Source organism: Leuciscus leuciscus (assembly GCF_965113295.1).
Source record: "Leuciscus leuciscus genome assembly, chromosome: 7".
Taxonomy (NCBI): domain Eukaryota; kingdom Metazoa; phylum Chordata; class Actinopteri; order Cypriniformes; family Leuciscidae; genus Leuciscus; species Leuciscus leuciscus.
Genome location: NC_138731.1, coordinates 8,224,959 through 8,235,492, shown reverse-complemented (window position 1 = coordinate 8,235,492; position 10,534 = coordinate 8,224,959).

Below are 10,534 nucleotides of genomic sequence, written 5' to 3'. Positions count from 1 at the left end.
CATGCATATCGACTGTCACTAAAAATCTGTGGTAAAACGTGAGGAAATGCTAGATTTTATTATAGCTGGCAAAGTTAAAGTCCAATGAAATGCACTGACACTTTATTTTTGTCCTTTCAAAAGTAACTAAATGCCCTGCTACACATATTAGCCTACAGTAATCGTAATTGTATTTAAAACATATTAATGTACATGTATAATTATAATGTCATTATAAAATATATATTTGTTTATATACACACTATAAATGCATATATTTGAAAATAATTCATTTTCCGTTCCGTACATAGCCTAGATCTATCTACGATAGCCTAGAACCCCCCTAATAAAGATGGACAATGATATAGAAATTTGCACGAATTAAACATATTTTCCGTACAATTGAGGTATTATCGAAATATCAAAATTTTAATAACGAGTGCTTATTTAACAAAAGGCAAGTATAACGGTCAGGGTTACATTTTAGACACACACACACTCTGAAGGGATAGAAAAGTCCTCGGGACTTGGTACTGCATCACTCGCAAGATGCAACCTGCATTGGTGAACAAGGCCGAAGTCCACCATTCTCCAGTTCTCGAAGCTCTCTCTCGAAAATGCTTGCTACACACACACAGTTTAGATATGTCCGTGGTGTGTGTAGATGAGATAAGCAAAGTGTATGTGCGTTGTGCACACGCTACATTGATTATGGCCAAGCATGCGCCCTTAAAATAGCATATGAATAACATGCGCAACGCACCACTGACTTTAGACTAGGTTTTTCCTGGTCAGTGGTGGAATTGTTTTCTAAACCTGCAAAATAGCACCAGGGAACATTTGCGCCGGAACACACCTCCTCTTTTCGCTGAACCGCCCCCCGGGAGCGCAAGTTCATTTCATAATTTACCTACGTGAGTCTATGGAGGGAAAAGTCCGCTGTGCTACTTTTGGTAGTAAAATAGGAATGATACATGCGTTGGTGTACAAAGTCAATTGCGCTGGGTGCAAGATAGGGCCCTATATGTAATTGAATTTTTTTTATGGATCTTGATTAATGGATCAAGTGTTGCCAAAAAAGATGTGTTTTCAGCCGTTTCTTGAAAACGGCTACGGACTCAGCAGCTCTGGTTGAGTTGGGCAGGTCATTCCACCAGCAGGGAACAGTCAAGGTAAAGGTCCGTGAGAGTGATTTTCTCTTTGAGATGGCACTATGAGACGACGTTTACATGCAGAACGCAAGTTTCTGGATGGCACGTAAGTCTGGAGTAATGAGTTTAAGTAAAATGGAGCAGAGCCAGTGGTTGTTCTGTAGGCAAGCATCAGTGCCTTGAATTTGATGCGAGTGGCAACTGGCAACCAGTGCAATTTTGGGAGGACATTACCAACTGGCTGTGTACTCAGCAGAAGTGCTTATCGACCCTTGAAGCAAGGGGAGTACAAACATTAGGCTACTGGACTATCGATTAGACTCACAGTAAGGCCTACCACTCTGAATGTCACGGGCGTCAGCCCAGACAGTGCTTAGGCTCTAAGAGAGTGTACTCAAAACCGACCCAAATGGGAGAGAGTACTTGCATGCCCACGAGGGCCGACACACGAATATCATCTGTCTGAAGTTCAGAGCTATAGTCTCATTTCAAACGACTCTCTAAAGTGATGGGAGCCCTGCTATTCTAATACAAGATGGCTATCAAGGTGCCCCGACGAGGGCAAACGCTTGGTGTTGTAGTCTATCTGGAGCTTGTACAGAGCGGTGGCCTCAGTAGAATAACTCCCCATTGTGAGGAAGCCATCTCACGCTACACTGAGTTTATCTGTTTGATGCTCGGATGAACGGTGGCCTCACTAGAGAATTCTCCAAGAGATGAAGCCAACCTGTTCACTACTGGGTGACCACAGATCAGCACTACCCACTGCATAAACCTGACGACTCTTGACAAAAGAGGAGGCCTATGGAAAGGGTATGCATAGCCTACTTATAAAAGGTAACTTCAGGGCCCTAATAAAATACTTCTATAATACCCCTTTTCCACCAAGGCAGAGCTGGTGCTGGTTCGGAGCCAGAGCCTAGTTTCAAATCGGTTCTTTGTTTTTCCACCGCCAAAGCACCAGCTCCGAACCAGTAAAACTGGTTCTTAAGTAGCACCAAATCATTGCAGGGTCTAGAACGGAGCCAAGAAAGAACCGCTTGCGTCAGAGGCTGGGGGCGGCGTTACCGTGGCCAACAAGACTGAAGAGAAACTTGTGACCGCCATTTTCAAATAGCAGCTAATCGAGCTAATAGCGGCTCGATTATAATATCCGTCTATGTAAGTTACGTCGAGCTGCACGAACGCGTTGGATTCGCCGTGTTTGGATGCCGATTTATTTTCGCAAACCCATGAGCATCCATAGTAACGCAACGTCTATTATTGTTGATGCCTTGTTCGAGATGCATCGGAGCAGCGTGGACCGATCAGAGCTGCGGGAGTGTTTGGAGATCATACGACTCCTTGTGCTTTTTGATCGCTTTCGCAGTGCTTTGATTTCATGTGCTGATCGTTCTGCGAGAAGCCGATGCATCTCGAACAAGTCTGGTGTGTTTGTGTTTGGCGCTGCCGCACTAGCGTTGCTGGGCAACATGATACGTATGCAGTGACGTAAGATATAGCTCTGTTGTGGCTCTCTGGCCGGTGGAAACGCAAACCGGTTCGTCAGTCGAACCAACTCCGAACTGGCAATAGCTCTAGCTCTGAACCAGCACCCGGTTCTTGTTGGTGGAAAAGGGGTATAAGAAACCCTAACCAACATACCACTTAATAGTTTCTAAACGGGGAACCGAGGTCTCTTGTTCAACCTTACTAACTCTCGTAAAGGGAGGAGACCTACAAAGCTCCTCCTGCTGCTCGTAGTACAAAGGCCTAAACATTATCCTCAGAATGTTCAGTGTATATATTGCCCATAGTTCTGTCAGTTCTTGGTCTAATGTCATCTGTTTCTTGTATTTCCTTGTTTGTGGATTACTTTTCTTTTTTTTTTTCTTTTTTTTTCTTCATTTTATTAAAGTGTTATTATGCTGCAATTGGATCCACTACGCTTACTTAATGATCATCTTCATCATGAATGCCGATTCACACTGCACCGACAGGGTAACACACCGATCCGACAAAACTTGATGAAGTGTCTGTCTGCCTCTGTCGTTGCGGTAATATTTTACTGCTATAAATAAACTTGCCTGTTTCAATTTTAGGTTCTCAATGTTTTACAGAGGTCAAAAATATGAAATCTATTCAGTTTAATAAATTCATCCTGGCTTAAACTAAATGACTAATAATAGGGTCTCAGGTTAATAGGTAATATCAGTTTACATTTCAAAAACATAATTTTTGCCATTAATTGTAATAATCCAGTGAGATTTTTGTATGCACAAGGAGTGACAACAGCCGGTGTGATCTGATCTGAGCATCATCGAGTCCGTCTGTGATTACATGAAGAAACAGATAAAACTGAGACTAAATCTAGAAGAAACTGTGAATACTAAAATACTAACATGCCTAAAACTTTTGTACTGTATATTCAATTATTATGGGATTTCCTTGAATGCTTTCAGAATATTTACTTTTTAAAATAGATTTGTTTCTGTATCTGTAAAATATATTTTTATATTAACACATTTTAACGACAGTATATTTGTAAGGGTTGCTCTGTAATGGAGGCACGAAGACGATGAAGAAGGTAAATACGAAGAAGATAATTTATCATACCGTTAGGATAGGTACAGACAACAACTTAATACGTTCAAGACCAGACAACAAATGACAGGACAAGCAGGAACTTAAATACACAGATGATGACTAGACAATGACAGACAGCTGTGATGATAATGATGATTAGCCTGGTCTGGGAACCACATGTTCATTTTCTCGTATTTGAGGCGTGATTTACGAATGCCCAGAGCCGTTTATTGGGCGCTATGAATGTCTATCAAATGCGCCTGTACGTAGCTCATAGCCAATCACTTCAATTATACCAGATGACGTATGTAGAGCGACAGAAATTCGACGAGGAAAAAGACGATGGGTCAAAGATTTATTTGTACACGATGGCATTTAGCGAATATTACCATTTGTGCAAGATAAACATGATGGTAGAAGGTAACGTCGAGTCTGATGCCATGTTGGATCCATAGATATAAACAAACTGCTTCGGTGTCGTCATCGTCTTGCTGCTCCCTCCCCGTTCTGTGATTGGTTCCCTTTTTCAGGGGAAAATCTGGTCCATGATGTCCAGGCTGCCTAGCAGCGTGAATAAAATCGCGCTGTGAGCAAGGCAGCATGGGGAAACCCAGGCTAAATGATGATAGCGTGCAGGTGCAGGTAATGGCAGAGGAGGTGCAGGTGTGGGTCAAGGAGGATGCTGGGAACTGTAGTGCGGACAGAGACTAACAGAAGACAGTGACAGAAACAGTGATGGTGACGATGACAGCGACGCTGAAGATGATGAAGGCAGTGACGGTGAAGGTGATCGTGACAATATTGAACAAAAATGTATTCTTTTATCAAAATAAACTGAAAATGGTGCAACTTTGCTGAAGTGATTGTTTTGAACAAGTATTAATTTAGATTAATTAGGCAATTATTATTTTATTAATTAATATTATTATTTTAGATAAAGTATTTTGATCAAAACTGTGTGTGTCTTTGTCAGGACTCGGGTTTGATCTTCCTCTGTTTTCTTCCTCTTTTGTGTTTGTTTCTGTCTTTTGCATCTTTGCCACACATTTGCGCACAGCTTGTGTTTCGCAATCAGTGCATCTGCTCGTTTGCGCTCAACTCTCCCCTTATTGCTTGATTTCTCAGCTACATTTATGCTTCCTTTCACTTTGCTCCCTCTCAGTTCTGTACTTTTTGTTGGTCATCTGCCGTTTTTTTCCTTGTTTAGAAGTTTTATTTTATTTTTATCTAACATATTTTTCTCTGCCCAGTTGTGTTGCGGTTCCCTGTTCCTCTCCAGCATTCACTGGTCTTGGACTGGTCTATCGCTGCTGATCATTAGGACTGTTACTGGTACTGGAGTTTGGATTTCCCTGGGTTATCGTTTGCCTTTCTGGACTGATTTCTGCTGTGAACTACTGCCTGTTTCTGATTGTGAGCTGGGATGTCCCAGTTGGTTCTGTTTGCTCCTAGCCTGCTTGTCTGACACTGATTCTCGCCTCACGATTTGGATTTGATTATCCTGGACTCTGATCCCTACCAGACTATTGCTGACTAGACGCTGCTGTTTGTCTGTTCAGGAGCCGTGCTGCTTGAACTGTATTACTGTTTCAATAAACTGAAGTTAAGCATTCTTCTGTTTTTGGGTCGTCCTTCCTCAGAACTACAGTCTTTTGTCCCAATGCTGGTTTTACCCCTTGTGTCTGTGAGGTTAAATACCCTCCATGGAAAAATCATTAATTTATGAGCTTTTTAAACAACACAAACCACTTATGATTTATTTTCAGACAAAATCTGTTGCTCCATCAATGTTCAATACAAATATATATATATATAGTGCAATCATATATGGGTTTAAAAGCACACATGTTTCTTAGGGTGTGCCTTCAGTCCTGTCGTAGCCTAATGTGGTGCTCAGGGAGATGTGAGTCAACCGCAGGAATAACCCACCCAACGAGCTCTTGCCCCGGGCTGCGTCATCATTCACTAGTGACAGACACTTTACAAAACGTGTTTTAAAGAGTTTAACAGGAAAGAGTCTGATTTTTGCTTCCTACACAAATGTAACACGCACTGCACACCGCCAGTGTGAGTCACCATGAAATCAAAATTGACAAGTCTTATTTAAGGTTTTATCTTAGTTACAGAACGTATAATTTTGCAAACATTATGGGAATGTTACTTTTGTTCTCTAAACATTCTGAAACAAATAGTAACTTTTAAATAATGTTAGACAAACTAAAACATTTCAGAAAAAAGGTTCCATGAACAATGTATAAATAATGATCTTGTGAGGATCATGGATTTTTATTTATTTATTTGTAAAATAAACAACAACAAAAAACACCTTGCATTACAAGAAGTATACTGTGACTGTCCAGAAAGGAACAGATTGAACAGAATCTTTTAAGAATCTTTTAAGAATCAGAAAGTTTACTGACAACATGTTACAAATGTTTACATGGTACAATGACTGGTGTATTTATTAGGGCTGGGTATTGGCACAAATTTCACGATTCGATTCCAATCTCGATTCAGTCTCGATTCATTTGGGTAAAAAAAAATAATAAATTCTCTCTCAACTAATGCTGTAAACTATACAGGAAACCCTGTCAACTGGTACATTACGATAATGTTAAAGGTTAAAATCAACAACCGATTTGTATACAATTAAGGTGTTTTTATTATAATGTTGTAATGTTTATTAATGATATATGCAGTCAGACAAGTAGTTGGCAATGTCACTTTGTAAAGAAAGACTACACGCCTGTGCACATACGCATTCTTTTACTAGCAGTATTACTTTGTCTTCTAGGTAAATTTCATCTTCACAAAGCCAGAAATATTCACTGTAATCCCAATTTTAGATATAAAGTCCCTTTTTACTTCCTTTCAGAAAATGTCAAATCATTTGAATACAAAGGCTTCAAAAACATCATCCTTGAGTCTGTTGGAACCTTTCATTTTTCATGATGACAAAATGTTATATTGTGTTTGATGAATCAGAAAAAGAAATTACATCTCTTGTTTATGTTTTATCATTATCTCTTGCTTATGTTTGATCATTAATAATGTATCCCTTGCTTATGTTTTACCATTTAATATTTTATAATTATATATCTTGCTTCAATCATATTTTAAAAAATCATTATTACATGTGTCACGGAGCGCCATTTTCATCTGAAATGTATGTTTAATGCTTTTTCTTTGATTAATCTTTATGCCTCAATGTAGCTGATTAACTCAGGGTGAACTTTTGTACTTGCTTTGAGATGTGGGCGAAAACTTAAAAGTTTCCGATAGACAGACCACAAGTGGCTCGAAGTCTTGGTTAAAGTGGTAAACAAATGTTATCTTGGCTAAACATCTTGCAGATGGGACGTGTGGTACGGGGCGATGTACGAATGGGCCTCCACTCGTGTGGAACCATGAAAGCTATGTATGTATCTTGAGGATCTGCTTGAACGCAATGTATGAAAGGGGAACGTATAGCCCTGATCTGATAAGAGGGAGATCAGCTTGTGTACAGGTCAGTCTGTACCTTGGACAAGATCTTGCTCCTTTGGAAACCTGTCTTTACAACGAGAGATCTCTCAAACAACTTACTTATCTTTAGGCAAGAACATTATACTCATTATATGGTGAATTATATTTTAATTAGAAATATTAGAAGGGATTTTAACTGTTCATTTTATGTTTCTTTATTCAACTTTTAATTCTGACTATGGATTAATTATTTATGTTTCTCATTTATTATCTGATTGTCTGCTGTTAAGAAATAAAATGTTACTGAATCATCTGACTGGATCTCCTCCTTGCATCAGTGTTGATTTGTGTAATTCTTATGAGCACTTGTGATTATATCCGTTTGCAAAAAAACAACCCGTAGAGACTAAACACGTAATATGCATGACGTCATAAATGAGCGGCCAAAATGCATAAAAAGTCTTCTGTTTTTAGCTGAAAATGGTGTTGTGTAAACAGTCCCTAACAAGCTTCGTGGCTTTCCTGTAAATGTAATTTGTTTACAAGCTGTTTCATTAACGTCTTTCCGTAGAAACACTGATTAAGGGGTTAGTTCACCCAAAAATGAAAATTCTGTCAGTAATTACTCACCCTCATGTTGTTCCACCCCGTGAGACTTTTGTTCATCTTCAGAACACAAATTAAGATATTTTTGATAAAATCTGAGAACTGTCTCTCTCCTTCATGGCTTCTGTTATTGAAACATAACATTCATTGTTTGTTCATGTTAGTTCATAGTGCATTAACTAATGTTAACAAATACAACCTTTGATTTTAATAATGTATTTGTCAATGTTGAAATTAATAGTAACTAAGATGAAATAATGCTGTAGAAGTATTGCTCATTCTTAGTTCATGTTAACTAAGGTACTAATGTTAACTAATTAACCTTATTGTAAAGTGTTACCGTTTTACTGTATCTTTCAACATTCCTTCTGATGTTAATTTATGTTTATTTGGTGCTGTTACGACACTCTCAAAAAGGATGTGTTAATCAATAACACATTTTTTGTGTTATGGCTATTTTAATTTTAATTTTAAGTTGATCATGTGTAAAAAGAAAAAGAAAGAGAGAGAGAGAGACACAACACAGTGTGTCCAACACAATATGTGTTAACTATAATCAAATCACATTGCTGCAACGTCACTCCGCGCCTCAAGAAGCAAGTTCGCGCCTCTTTTTCCGTCGATGGATGACTTGGATGCACACGTCAGGTATTTCTATTTATTTTTTATTAGAAATTGTCAAATATAAATTGTCAAATGTATTTTATTATTGTTATTTTTTTAGACGGTCAAATGTGCATTTAGTTAGCGACCTCTACTGTGTACGGGTGTTTTCCATAGACGCGAGAGGCAGTGTTGAACAAGGTAGCAACCGCATCTGATGCGGTTTGTAACCGTATGTAAGATTGTGGCCAAAACTGGTATTGCAATCACTTTCAAATGACTGTAAAGCGGTGTATCCCCTCCCCCTCCCCCCTGACTCGAGGTTGCCAGTTAGGCTGCAGGATCCAGCAGGAACGTCTGCTGCTATAGGAGCTTCCAATGGCAAGTGACGAGTCCTACACAGTAAGTTTTTTTTTCTGACTTTGTCACAACGTATTTCGGATTCAAAACGAGGTCTTTTAGGTTTCGTAACGTTAGACATTTTTGATCCGACACGTTTGTAGCTGCAGCTGTGGCAACTAGAGCAGAGCTGGCAACCCGGATGCCGAAACACTACTGACTTCGTGATTGGTAGATAGGTGGAGGGTGGAGCATCAGGCCAAAACACAACATGACATCATCAACATCAGTTGAGGGCTGCAACTTCACTTTTAAATGACAATATCCTGGCCGGACTACTGTTGTCAGTGATATAAGTATTTGAAATGAACATGATTTCTTAATGTCTAGTGACATATCAGGGCCATTTTATGATTAATTGAAATACATTTCTTACATACGGTTAGTGCTTCACAAATGATTTTTATTTCTCCTATAGACTTTGGTTGGTTTGTCCCTCACTTTCTAGAGAGAACTCATTTTTAACGTTACCACTTTCATTGCTATCTGTCGCCTCTCTTTCATTAAACAACAGAATATATTGATGTTTTGTTAAATGCCCTTAAATACTAACATGATTTATCAAGGTAACGGTAAAAATTGTATTGACTTCGACAATCGAGTACGTCTCCATCTCAAAAAGGCTGTGTTAATTTGACTATTTTAACACAGTTTGCGCAGTTCGTGTACGTACGTAATTGACACAAATTGTGTAATAATAACACATTGGTGTGTAGAAAATTAGCAGGAATAACACATTGTTGAGTTAAAAGTAACACAAAATGTGTTGTCCTCAACACAGGTTGTGTTGTTTTCAACATCCTTTTAAGAGAAGCGCCGATCCCGGGGGTGCTCAGGTGCAGGGTCTTGGGATTGGCACTTCTCTTAAAAAGATTTTTAAAAAATTGAGAGTGCATTGTAATACGAGACAAACATATTCGGGATTCGGAACCACGTACTAGCACACTACTTTTAATTTTTTTTTACCATAATATATGGCGGAAATAGTAAAAGTAGTATGAAGGACCAAATTCAGGAAGAATCTTCATTGAAAATGGACGACTGGTTTTCGGAGATCAAAAGATTGCTTTAGGTTTATCTCGGAAGTTTATTATGCTAGCTTGATGTTTTCGTAAATAAATAGATATTGTTCATTCTAACACTGCTTGTTAACTACTCTTTTACATTATGAATGTGAATACTATGCTTAATCAGTATATGTAACATTATATATAACAGATTGGTGTTTTTGTTTGCCCTTTTGCAGCTTCAAATGCAGGACACTCCGAAAACACTAGTGGCTGTACTACTTGATGAAAAGGAGATATGCAGAAATAATTAAGTCGATTAAGAGAAGTGGATCACATGCATTGGTAATTTCCCTTTTCAGTAACATAACTTATAATAAGTGACATGTGTGTCATGCATACAGATTCCAGTATTATTGTACTTTTCTTAAGCATTAAATATTAATATTACTTTTCAATTTTGAGCATGGTAAGAAACCGTTCAAGTGGCATTTCCATTCAAACATGGTGTGGGATGATGATTACAAATGATAATGTAAAGTAGTACAGTATTTATCTACACTTTCTTTTTTCATTTGCATGGTACATAATGGTAGCAATTGAAAACTCATATTAACATGTCAATAGTAAACACACTTTACTAGTTTGGGATTGTTTAACTTTGTATATATTATATGATCATCCACCATAGAATGCTTCAGCATTTTCCTACAGTATTACACGTCAAACTGTTGTGTCGCGTACATTGTCATCCTGATT